This window comes from Temnothorax curvispinosus, unplaced genomic scaffold (assembly GCF_003070985.1).
Source record: "Temnothorax curvispinosus isolate PA1 unplaced genomic scaffold, ASM307098v1 QBEX01000740.1, whole genome shotgun sequence".
NCBI lineage: Eukaryota > Metazoa > Arthropoda > Insecta > Hymenoptera > Formicidae > Temnothorax > Temnothorax curvispinosus.
Genome location: NW_020210520.1, coordinates 1364366 through 1377962, shown reverse-complemented (window position 1 = coordinate 1377962; position 13597 = coordinate 1364366). Strand labels below are relative to the sequence as shown.

At 44.3% G+C, this 13597-nt stretch overlaps 1 protein-coding gene across 1 annotated transcript in view; it reads left to right on the top strand.

Annotated features, from left to right (window-relative positions):
• Positions 1-2439: 2439 nt before the first annotated feature.
• The window catches only part of LOC112457592 (protein Tob1-like), a 175757-nt gene continuing 164599 nt past the window's right edge, over positions 2440-13597 (top strand). The window contains exon 1 of the mRNA XM_025020759.1: positions 2440-2598. The gene's annotated coding sequence lies outside the window, so the exon portion shown is untranslated. The remainder of the gene's footprint in view (positions 2599-13597) is intronic.

Here is a 13597-nt window from a genome sequence, read left to right as displayed (position 1 = left end):
CGTAAGTTTCATTACTGTAGAGGTCGCTGGCTGGGAGCTTGTGGGTGAAACCACCGAGCAACCACCGAATGACGGCCACTCGTAGGCCGGTATTCATAGTCGGATCTTATATTTAAGACTGTCTTAAGTATGATCTTAAGATGTTATGAACCAATCACAGAACCGTATTAGCATCTTAAGACATTACTTAAGACAGTCTTGAAATAAGATCCCACTATGAATACGGGCCGTAGACACGGTCGTGAATACGTATACTCGTAGCACGGTCGTATTCACTTTGACCCAATGGATTAAAAGGAGAGGAAACGAGCGAAAACGAGCGACTGCTCACGATTGCTAGGCTAGCGGAGTATCGGCTGAACGCACCCATTATCTGTGAAAGATTAATAATTCTGTTGATAAGCTAAGCACAGATTAATTGATTGATCGGCGAGTCATCCCAAGAATAAATTTAATATTAATCAATTGAAAACTCACTCGTTTATCGTATCTGGATAATTTCTAAAGAATGCATGTTATTTTACGAAATCTGTGATATAAAATCGTTAGACAATTACTTCGATTTTAACTGAAATAGAATCTGTAATATCTGTAAAACTTGACTTGATTCCGAAAACGCGCGACAGAGGACGCCACCGAACAGATTGACAGCCGTGAGCGTCGTCACGTCGTCAGCCGTCACTCGTCAGCGTCAGCTGTCGTCAACGATGCGGCTGCGTTTACGGAGCGACGAAGAGGCGGGCGTAATTTCACATCGGTGAAAGGATTGTGCTATTCGGCCGCGTCCGAAGAATATTAAAAAGGTAAACGCGCGATGTAAATACATATGTAATTTTGCGTTCTACGCCTCTCTCAGAACCGATCGATTCCATATCTTGGATCGAAGCCCACGGTTAGTTTGAAATTAAGTTTCAATTTTATCTGTCCTTTGTTTTACGAAGTCGATGAATTTGGCCTTCAGAGAGGCTCACATGAATTTCCGAGAGGCTCACTATATTTCCTCTTTGATTCGTTATCATACCTTTCTCAGTTATTCTCTTCAAATCATCAATGTATCATTATGATTTATTAGATAGACAAGAAGCATAGGCTGTATTGTAAGTAGAAGTATGTCTTTCAAAGTGTCTAGTTTCCGATCGATTTAAAGCATTTTGTTGCGCGCCTCGAGCCAACAGCCGCGTCATTTCTTAAAGCGTCGGCCAACTTCAGATCGTTCGCCGCTCCGCTCGCGGCAGTTCCTTCTCAAACTTCCGAACTTGACGCAAACGTATTCGCGTACCTGACACGTCCCTGACGAGGGGATCGGTCGTTAATTCGATCAATTAATCGTCGCGGTCAATTGATCGTCGGTTCGTCACGCGGAAGGCAACGAGTAACCGGTAACGGCCGGAGGGGGGGACGTTGAAGATTGAAGACGCCTCGCTGGACGCGAAACGGCCTCGTCAGATGCACGTCGTGCGTTAATTTAGTGGCGGCCATTATCGCGGCTCGTACTGTTCGCTCGCGTCGCGTCGCGTCTCATTGCGTTTACAACGGCTAGTCAACGCGGAAGATGAACGGCCCCGCGCCATTATTACGCCGCATCTATTCCGGCCGCGTTTCCGCTCGGTCGAGCTCGCGTTTCCTCTGTGCTCCCGCTCCTTGTTGCGACCTCCCTTTACCATAGAGGGGCTCCCCGCTGTGGACCGGTTGCCGGTCCGAGCCCTCGCCTTCGCGCGGGAAGAAATGGCGGCAGCGTATACCGAATGAAAAGAACGGTAAGAAAGAATAGTAAGAAAACGGAATTTGCTTCTTGTCTTTCTTTTTTTTTCTCGTCACGGCCGGTTGGTCATCGAATGGAAATCCGAAAAATTAATTAGCGTAGACGGGAACGACGTTAAAGAGGCGTTGACGAGAAAGCGAAAAATCCGCCGCCTCGTTGAAGTTCGGGTCTCACACGAGCCTCCGACGAGGCGGCGATCGTTGTAATTAATTTACGACGCGCTGCTCCGAGGCTGCTCCTTTCCCGTGTCTCACGGCGCGGGCGGCGTCGCCGGTTATTGCTACATAACCGTTGTCGGCACGTCGGCAGCAGAAGCGGCACGGTCGACGAGTGGCTTTTAGAAGGAAATTAAGCCCCGGGTGTAAGCGGTTAACAAAGAAATTAATGCGCGTGTATCGCACTTGTACCCGCCATCAAGCTATCTGCGAAAGAGGGACGTGGAGAACGAGGGTGGGGGGAGGGGGGAAAGAGGGAGAGGCAGAGGGCCGAAGGCGGTACCGCCGGTTCACCCAATTAGCTTCCGGGCTAATTAGACCTATTACGTGCCTTAATACGGCACTCTTTTGCGAGCGTGAGCAAACCGCCATCTTGATAACAAGAAGGGACTAACCCCCCCCCCCTCCCTGTTCTTTTTTCAGGTCATGCAGCGCGGGTCGGGTCGGGACCCGGGACGAGTGGCGCGGATTAAGGAAACACGCTGACGTCGGCTGTCCGTCGTGGATTTCCGCTCTCTCGGAAGGAGACCTCGGAGTCGACATCATGGAACGACATGGGGCGAAACGCCGACCGATCGTCGCGTTAACCAGGATACAGCGACGAGGATGCAGTCGATGTCGGTGAGTGAGCTTTGCGATATTTGCACGAGTCACCGTTTTCTCATCCGCGCATGTAACAGATGGGCGAGATAATCGAAACCCCGTAACAGCTTGTCGCACATATCCCGCTGGATCCTTTTTATACACTGTTAAATTTTTGTGTGTGTTAAATTATATCAATGGCTAAAAATGACTCAAATTGAGTCATTTTTAGCCATTCCTATAATTCGCCACTGCTCTTACTCAATATGTCGTTTTGACTAAAATAATGTTAATTTAACTAAACCAGTGGGGTTGGAATAATACTGTTTTGTGTTAAAATAATAAATTTCGACATACATGGTAGTTAAAAATAACAAAATATTATTTAACTTAAATTGGTTTAAATTTTTACCGTTAAATATTAAAGGATGAAATTTAAACCAATATCTTAGTTGAGTTAAGTAACATTTTGTTATTTTTAACTACTATGTGTGTTGAAATTTTAACGCAAAACAGTATTATTTTAATTCTATTGGTTTAGTTAAATTAATAACATTGAGTAGGAGCAGTGACAATCTACAGAAATGGTTAAAAATGTGGTAGTCTCAAATTGAGTATAATTTGACATTACCAATTTAACAGTGTTACCATTAATATTTAATAGTAATCGCGAAAACATTTGAGATATTTAAATGCTGTCGCACTGTTTCACCCGCATTATCTTCGCTCCGTGAAGATTAATATTTCCCGCCTTTTCTCGGCGAGCGGCGAGATGAAGGGAGTTTCCTTCCCTTCCCTTTTTTACATTCTAAATTCACATTTTTTGACGCTGCGAGAGAAGCGTCGTTCCTGATACGTGGAGGATGAAAAGGATAGGGTTTATATTTTATGTGACGAAATTCTTTTTAAATGCCACATTTGATATTCGCATAAAAATGAGATATGTGCGCTTTACGACGGACTTTCGTTTTGCATTATTACGGTGACGTGTATCAAGGGAGAACAAGTCGAGATATCGAGCGACGTGGAGCGCACCGCTCAAAGGGATTCGAATATCCCACTTCGAAGTAGGCGCTACGTTACGTTTCGTTATAAACGTTATATTTTATCGGTTATTCTTCGAGCGTACGTTTATCCTGATAAGTTGGAAACTCGAATATAAACGAATACGCTCGTCGCGATTTTTTCCGCGCGCGGTAGATCGTAGAAGCCGCGGTTTTCAGGACCACCAACGACACTGTTAAATATTAAACAATAAAATTTAAATCAATACCTTGAATTAAATACTGTGTTGATTATTTTAACACAAAACGGTAATATTTTAGCTTCATTCAATTTAGTTGAATTGACATTGTTTTAGTTAAATTAATGATATATTGAACAGGCACAGTGGTTACCTATAGGAATGGTTAAAAATTACTGAAATTGAGTATAATTTGACATTACGAATTTAATAGTGAGTGTTAGCACAGTATCAGCGTGAAAGAAAGTTCAGCGAGATAATACGGGAATCAGATAGCGAGCTCAGCTGTTCCCATCGGAAATACAAGTCGGGGAATTTCGATGGAAACTCATCGTTCGACGCTTCCACGACGTTTGCAAAAATTAACGGAAAACAGTCTCGACCTGCTTATTTTACGTTTACGTTCGAATGGGTTTTCTCGGATTGGCCGACGCGTCGCCATCCCTTTGTGAGAGAATTACCATTTCCGTGTACCATTTTTCCTCGCCCGAGAATCTCGCGTTACCGTTCCGCCGGTCGAAAGAATCGCACCGTTACAACCGCGACGGGGATAAATTCCGATAAGAAGACCCAGCGTTATCGTGATAATTCCCGGGGTGTCCGAAAGGAGGGGAGGGGGGAGAACTTGCAGAATCGCCGAAGATAAACGGCACCGTACGTCATACGGCGGCCGGATATGATCGCGAGATCCGCGCTTTCAAATGCAAATGTAACGGACCGCCGCGCCGCGGACAATCGCGAGGACAATCGCGAGCGCGCGCGCGCGCGCGACCGAGATTTACTGCTGTTTACCGCAATTTATTTTTGCGCAAAACACAGAGTTTTCCGCCGCGACGGCGTTGTTCCATCACAAACGAGATTAATAGACGGAGAAATCTGCGTCGCCATCCTCGCTGCCACTTTGCCATTATCCCGGTGTTATTTACAGACGCGTGCCCTTTTCACGTTTCAGACTTAAAATTAACATCCAATTTTCGGTATATCGTTAACTTTGCGGTGACAACTCAACGCTGTTGCCGATGAATATTCTCTGCTCCTGTCCCGCAATTAAATTCCTTAGATCCAATCGTAGAAAATGTCTGCCCTTGTCGCTGTATTATCTCGGTAATTGCTGCATTAATATCATACCCGTCTCTCTTCTCGGTATTGTATCTCATCGTAGAATTCCTCTTTATGCTGGATGTGTAAAAAATAATTACTGATAATTCCTGGTTCAATTATATGCGGTGTACGCGATGTTATTATTGCAAACATTATGGAGTCAAGAGATCAGACGTAATTATTGTGCTGGGCAGTCGCAAATACTAACGTTGCTGGTGTGTAATCGACGCGAGTTAATTATTAATTGCTTGGGAAGAAATGTCGGGCAGCAGTTGCTTCTAATTAAACGTCTTATAAATTTACTTATTAATAACATATTTCTCTCAACCTAGTAATGAAACTTGTCAAAGTTGAGTGAAATATAATTTAAGCGATATATAAATATACATATATTTATTTATAAACAATTTATTATGAAGTTTGTATACCTGTACGATTTATACGTTTCGTCTCATTTAATTTAATCTGTGGTAAAGTACTGGCACAGAGTTTCAAGTAGAGTTTTAGTCTCTATTTTGAGTTAAAGCGTTCAAGCACGAATTTACTTAGAGCTTTATAAGGCTATAAACGAAGGAGATATTCTGGTGACACAGGCGAAGTTGGTACATAATCTTATTAAATGGATGGGAGTTTACTGTTGAATGCACGAGATGTAGGTCAGTGGTTTTGACAAGGCCGGCGAGCCCGAATTCGAGGGGGAAACGGGCCGCGCGTAAACGCGCGCGCACACCGTTACACACCGGGGTTTGCGGTCGAAGTTGATCAGTTTTACCGTAATGAAAAGACTTAATGCCACACCAATATCTTGAACGCGTCCCATGACGATCATTAAGTTAAAGCCTCGCTCGCGCGGAAACGTTTCCCTAAATGACACGCTCGAAGCTCCGGATAAATTAATTTCCCCACGAACGGATCGTTCAGTTATCAATGTTTCTCTCCTTCTCTCTCTCTCTCTCTCTCTCTCTCTCTCCTCTTTTTCTCTTTCTTTCCCAGAGAGAGCTACGATACGTAGGATTTCCAAGGCGGGCAGGATAAACCTCTCCCTCCATCTCCGCTTGCTCCGTCCCTCCAGATTGTTCCGTCCGGATCTGATTAATTGAGGGTCGCACGAAACGATCAATCGCTTCGCAAGGACAATAGCAAGTGCGTGAGCCCGCGTTGACTGATGATCGTCAGGAAACCTCGATCGAGTTTGTTCCGAGTCCGAATTCCGAACTATGCGCGCGAATTTCGTCGTCCATCGAGACACGTTAGGTTTAAGCTTCGTACCCTCTTCCCGGAACAATGAACAGCTTTTTGTGATTAACGAGCGGCATTTAACGAAGGCGCCCGTTCCGGTCGCGCTATCTCTCAAGCTTCCTCGCTTCAATTGTCTCACTTGATTAGAATCGTATAATCGGGTTGTCGGTATGAAACTGTGGCCGGCAGCCATAATGCAACAATCGCAATATTTCATGTAAAGATTCGCAATGGTTATGACACTTAATTTAGCAGGAAATTAAATTTAGATTTTTAATTAAACGTGAAATACTAGCGTAAATGAAATCAATTACCTCCCATTAATGAGCTTTTTAAATTCAATTATTCGTTTAATTTTCTCTCTCTCTCTGTCTGTAAACATTTTTAATCAAATACAATTTACCGCCACAAGCGTTACGATTTCGATTCATTTGAACAACACTCCATTTGGTCCCTTAATTAAACATAAACAGTTACTCAATTCTTTCTCGCATGCCACGCCATTTTCGTCGCGCTATGATACACATTTTCCGATCAAAGAAAGACTTGGTATTTCTTTTTTCACTCTCGACTATTTTTATTCTCGGTGTCGCTCTCGATTTATGAGAGTCCTCCTTTCGTACTTCCCGGCCTTCTTTTCCCCGCACAAGGATCCCCCCGTCGCGCTATCGCGGTCAGTGATGGGGGAGCCTCTTTCAGCCGGGCACGAGTTCTTCCACTTTGTTAAGCGAGGGTTCGCGCCACCATTTGTCGGACCGTCCATTCATCTGTCCGTCGGTGGTCGGTCGGTCGGTCGGTCGGTGGGTTCTACGCCAACGTAGAAGCGAGGAGGCGGCGGGCCGGAGCGGGATGCAACTCGCAACAGCGCGCGCTTTCTCCATCGTTGGGGAGGAGGAGAGAGAGAGAGAGAGAAAGAGAGAGAAAGAGAGAGAGAGAGAGAGAGAGAGAGAGAGAGAGAGAGAGAGAGAGAGAGAGGGACAGAGACAAAGCGCCGGAGAGGGAAGAGGGAACGGAGGGATCCCGGGAGCTCTATCGACCGACTTCTCTCTCATCCAGCATCCCAGCTATGGAGCCGTAGGTAGTAGTTGCAGCTGAAATCTCCTCCTCCTCCTCCTCTTCCTCGTGCTACTACTACTACTCTCTATGATTCTCTCTCTCTCTCTCTCTCTTTTTCTCCTCCTTCTTCTCTCCCACTCTATCCCGTTATCCCGATTCTCCCTACCATCCCGTATCTCTGTCTCTCTCTCTCTCGCTCTCCCTCACGTTCAGGAAGAACGCCCCTCTCGCTTTGGCCAAAGCGAACTCTTGACATTTCGTCGTGCCAGTGCACCAGTTCTGTATCCCAACGAAAGCCCAGATGTCCTCTAAGGCTTGTTAATGTGCTCTGATTGCCAACGCCGCCCCGCCACGCTGGCTTCTCATCGAGCGTGAAGGGAAATAGGGGAGAAGGCCTAGTAGGGAAAAAAGTAGGGAGGGATGAGTTTAATGAGAAAGATAGAAACGCGCTGATTATACGCGGGGACGTTGATGGTCGTTTATCTAAGGAAAAGGATCGTTTATATAACGTACGCGGATCCTGCCGACACGTTTGTTTTTATACGTGCGTGAGGTTATTTCTAAGATGGAATATTTTCAGCAACATTTATAGAAATAGAATCCTTTATCTCGACGAGATTCTAAGCTTAACCCTCAGCCCTTCGCCCCGTTTTCATCTTCCGCTTCCGCCCGAATGACAATCTCTCTGACCCAGAAACTTTACGCGCCATAAAGATTCTTCATTCGGAGAATTGGAAAACGATTTAAGATGGCGACTTTTCCTTTGGCCCGATAAGACGTTGCTCTTTCAGTCGTAGAACGATACATCGGGGCAGTGAATTTTCGAGAGAAACAGGCCCGTTGAGCCTACGAACGGTAATGGCGGCAGCGTCGAAGGGATGGTCGATGATAATGTTTCCGTGCCGGAAGTTACATTATTTTATTCATGCGGTGCCACGTCAGGATTGGCGCAAACACTGTGTGCCGAGTACGACCAATTTCCATATGCAAAACGTCGCTCTGACGTCGAACAAAGTGGTATCGCGCAAATTCGTGTATGTAGTTCGGTTCGGTTCGGCTGCTATACAATTCAGCCGCGCGATGTACGTTTCCAATAATATTAGGAGGCAGTATCGCACTATTGATTTTTCATTTTGTCTGCGATGATCAAATTTATATTCTTTCTTTGTCATTATCATTTTTATGAATTTCCAATTAATTTGCAATTTATAACTTTCTAATTAATTTATAATTTATAAATTATTAAATAATTTATAATTTGTTGAAAGTTAAATGTTTGAAGCTATTTAATTGTGCTAGGCTTACGGTTGGTTTCACTTTAATATACATCATTTAACTTCAATATTAAATTAATCGTTTTTTATTCATTCTGACAATGAGTTTCGTGTTATGAGAAAATAAATGATTGATTAAAAACTATGATGTGAAGTGGCGAACTGTTACGATTATTTTATTCTATATTACGATCTTTATCTCTAATGTATTAAATTTATTCAAATACTCAGCAACGTTTGTGTCGCGCACGTGATTTCAATATCGCGATATGCAATGGTCGTCGCGTAATAAGGCAGGCGATAGCCCGATGAGAACGCGAAGACGACAATCGATGCGAAACGAGGAGCGTTTCTAGGACACTCCGCGGGAAATCGCCGGAACATCGGCGCTTTTTCCGCAATTTCATCAGTTCCCTTCACGTGCGAACGACGCCGAGCGCCGGTCGCGGAGCAGCAATTTCCATTGCATATTCAGGGGCCTAAACGCTCTGTCGTTGCCAGCAGTCGCAAAGTTATTACAGCCGACATTCTCCGCGCGAACGAGGTAGCTAGGGAAGTGAGAGAAACGTGTGGAGAGCGGTAAGAGAAAAGAGAAAAGTTCGTGCGATGGATTAATTTTCTCTCGCTTTTTCACTGTCTTTTTACCCGACTCAATGAATTATACCGCACTCTTGCGCGAGAGAAGAAAAGAAAGGGAATTAGCTGCCATCTTCTCGAATAGCGAACTGTAGACATGTCATTATCCAAATCCAGTTGTTTGTCTCTCGTAAATTTTATCACCCAGAGGTCCCAGATACCTTCTGCTTCGCGGAATACTTGAATTTCGCCGTTTTGCCTTTATATGGTAACGAGCTCGACGAGCACGCGTCAACCTCGCGGTGAGCGAACACGGCGTAACGTACGTATATTGTCAAAAACAGCTCAAATTCCCGTAATAATAATGCGAGATAATTCCGCGGGTCATAGCGTTACCAAGTTTCTCCGACGTACTGACGGAGACGGGAACGGAACGAAAGTAGGTTGCGAGTTCTGACTGGAACGCCTTGTTATAATTCTCACGTGGCCCGCCGGATCCCGCCTCATCACGTAAGGCGATATTACATTATCCTCGGACACGCTCGGCGCTGCGCTCCGTAACGATCGCGGGGGGGGGGGGGGGGAGTTCTGTAATGGCAGCACCACGATCCGTATGCATAACATTCGACGACGCCCCGTCTATGTACTTTGTAGATGGAATATATGTAATCTTCCTCTCATAGGGCCCCGATGCTCCGGGTAATCCGATGATCGTCTAACGCTATACAATTCAGGCTCGTCTACGATTTGCCCCGGTATCGATCGCCGTCTATAGACACGTAACGGACAGACGTATTAGGTATCGTTATGGAACTAGCGCGTCATTGCACCCCATTTCAGCAATCCCTCCTTACCCTCATAGACGTTAAGTCCCGCGCGATTAATAATACATCACCGCTAAATGACTGCAAAGGAAGAAGTATTATAGATATTCCAGCTCACTAAAAGTGAGAAAAATATCGTTTTACAGACTGTTTGAGATGTTGTTTGATATTTTCGGTGAAATTTCCGCTTGAGACTGTCGACAAAATTCTGAGCGTAAATATTATATTTTGTACTCGGAAATAACACTGTGGAACACGAATGACTTTTATTCTTCATGCGCTGAAGCTAGAAATCCCGTATCCGCCTCGGAAGTTTACACACAACGGCATCTTTCGTTATATAGTCGAAGACGCTTTTGTTGAACTTTTAGCTGTGGCATACAAAATGCTTGTTTTAAAATCAACATGACAAACAGAACTGCACTATATTTACGACATATACTCTTTATATTATTTCTATATTAATTAACGTAAAATCACAATATTAATATTATTATCGATTAGTCAGTATAATTTCATTATTAAAACGTTGATCGAATGATACCCTAATGTTAAAATAAAATTGTTAATCTTAATTTTCCTTAGCATTTATCGATTTTAAGTGTAATTTTGTATAATCGTAAAGCGGGATATTCTATATACATTTTAGTTCGTCAAGCAAAGTTTGACCGTTCGATTAGCAGCGACGATTATAATTTTTGCGGCGGAACTTTCGTGCAATTTATAAACGGCATCGGTTCCCCTCGCGTAAATTCGCCAACACGAACGGCGACTCATTAGCATTCTTCAGCAGCGTCGAGGCTGCGGGGTCTAGGCGGGGCACCGAATAAATTCACCGCTCCAGGTACTCCGCTTCGATTCTACCTCCCTTTTGTCACTGCCAGAACGCCCGGAACGCGGTCGGGGGAAGGGCTGTAACGGGGGTGTAACGCGCGTTCGCGATGGCGTCTCGCTTTTGTTGCGCCTGCAGGGAGTTCGAATTCCATCAACAGGAATTACACAACGTCTCGCGTTATTCTTCGCCTCATTGTGGATTTTAGGAAACGCATAAACTATCCGCCGGATAAAATCTTATTAATCCGCGGGCATTTATTTCGCCATTTGAATTTTATCACGCGTGATCGCGTTGTACACGATTATTGAAGCTGACAATGATTTATTACTGTTTAACGTCGAGCAAAATTTAATTCCGGCGGAACCAACGGGTGTAATTACTACGTTACAACGTTGCACTGTGAAAGATACTCATCGTAATTATTCTTATTTAGTTATCAATCGCGTCTACAAACAAACAAACTGTAAAGTAGTATGATAACATTGCAAAACCTTGGTCCGTTTATTTTACGAAAGGTTAAACAATGAAATACACTTTTATTTAACTTGTATTTCGTATCGGAGTTTTGCAAACCTCTCCGCGCGAGAGAGCGCCTCTCGCTAGTTAGTTTTCTCTTTTGTTTTCCTTGGCTGTGTTTTGCTTTTGTTCACTTAATCGCTGTTCTTCCCTGTCGGGAGAACTTTTATTAGCGATTCTGAGGTGAGTGACGGAATTCGTTTAAAGATAAGTACGAAGAGGATGAGTAATTAGATAATGCGCTTTATTATTTTATTCCGCTAAACTTTTCTGCATTTCTGATGTTAACATTCAGATTAATCAGAGATTCACGTAGTGCCTTGTACTCGCTGCCAACAAAGCGGCGTACCGCTACGGAATAATAATTATTTTGTAAAACAAACAAGAGCGATTTTGACGGGTCCACATGATAAATTTGCATTTCGATTGTTATCGTCGAACAATAACAATCGGACCTGACCATTATTAATTCGGTTCGCTCGATAACGGGGAATTAAATTTGGCCCGCGCTTCTCCATTTTGCGATCGTGCGTTTTGTTCGCTTGCTCGTGTCCTCGATTTCATTTGCATGAAACACGCCATCGCATCCGGAAGGTGGGTGTAACCGAGCGCTATACCAGGTGCCGCCGACATTCCGCGGAATTACAATTTTAAAAATTACATTTTTAACACGGCGGCGCCGTGTGTATTGCAATACCTCAAAATTGTCTTTCGGACATAAAATGTTATGATACAGCTCGATTTTTACATGCCGCTGTCGCCAGAATCGGATTTTTATCCTTCACGGCCCGAACAGAAACCTGATATAAATTCTTTCTTTCTCTTCTTTCTTTAAAAAGCTTTGTGATAAAATTTTTCATTAAATATAATGAAAGCTGTTCTTTATAGTTCTCGATAAAAAAAGATTGTCGGACATAGCATCCTTTAAAAGGTGTTGTTTGAAGAGGCACTTCGCAATGAAGTCGACCCTCTTCGTAGTAACTCGCGACAGCCCAATCCCTTCAGGCGTGTCCCAGCAATATCGTTACCGTATCTCTCGATGTGATGATTATCTGAAGAAATATTGAAATGTGCTATGAAGATAGTCTCTCCTCTGATAATCTCGACGGTTATTACGGTTATTACCGAGGTAGCCATGGCGATCTAAGACAAAACGTTGAATCAGCAGATACGTCGCGCGTAACGGAAAAAGGGTTTCCGCCAACGCTACCCCCGGCGCAATTCTGATACGGTAGCTGTAAATTGTAACAGTCACGCTTCCGCGATTCCATTCAAGGTCCCGGTAGCGTAAACGATTAGAACCCCGCTCGCGTTGGTGTGACGACGACGGTGTTACTGCTTTGTAAACTTTCAGAAGGGAAGCCGAGGGAAGGAAGGAAGGGGGGGAGGGAGGACAGAAAGAGGGGCTGGGAGTCATTCTACTGAATGCACGGCGATGTACGTGCGTACGTACGTATAGAGCCGACAGATAGTGTGCGAGGGTGTGAGAGAGCACCTCATGCAAGAACTATGAAGGTAGAAACGGGAGGAAATGGAGGTAACAGGAGTGTGGAGGAGAATGCGAGTGGGGATGAAAGGCAACCGGTGCCGCTGTTACCTTCCTGTCGGGAATGGGGAACGGTGGAAGAAGGAGGGATGGGGGGGGGGGGGGGGAGGGGGGGGGGGGGGGGGGGGGGAGAGAGAGAGCTAGGTCAGGGCAAAACAACGTTAAATCCGCACTGCCAGCCCCGGGGCGCAATTTCCGCCAACCAGGGCCCGAAGTACGGAGGCGACGACGACACCCGCCAGTTCTTTGGATCATCTATCTTCGTTTCGAGAAATAATCCACGCGATATTATCGGCACTCCGTGTATCTCTCATTGGTCTACCTTTATATAAAACGATGTCGACTTAAATCTATATAAACGAACGTACATATCGAAGTTATATTGTGTGTACATAGATGTATAGTATCAGCTTCTTTATAATAGATTTCTTTGATATTGATTAGCTTCAATGCAATCTTCAATTGCAGAAGAAGAAATTGCGATTAAAATTAATCGACATCGAAGTAATCCGCTAAAATAACAATGTTACTTGCAGTTACTGGCGTTATATATATATTTTTCTGAGATTACATTCTTCACCGTTAGAAAATTTCTCGTCATCTTAAAGATCGCCAGAAAATTATCATACCACCGTAGTAAAATTCTTTGAGAGTAAAACAGTGGTAACATTCGTGAGTGTTGCTGTAATGCTGTAAATTGCCCCGAGTACGGTTATACTAGAATTTTTACGGCTGCGAAGGAATTACGAGTGGTGTGCATGAAAAGGATATTCATCTAACTTCTCGCCGCGTCGCACCGCGCCGTGTGACTTTTTCCCTTCGCAGCTA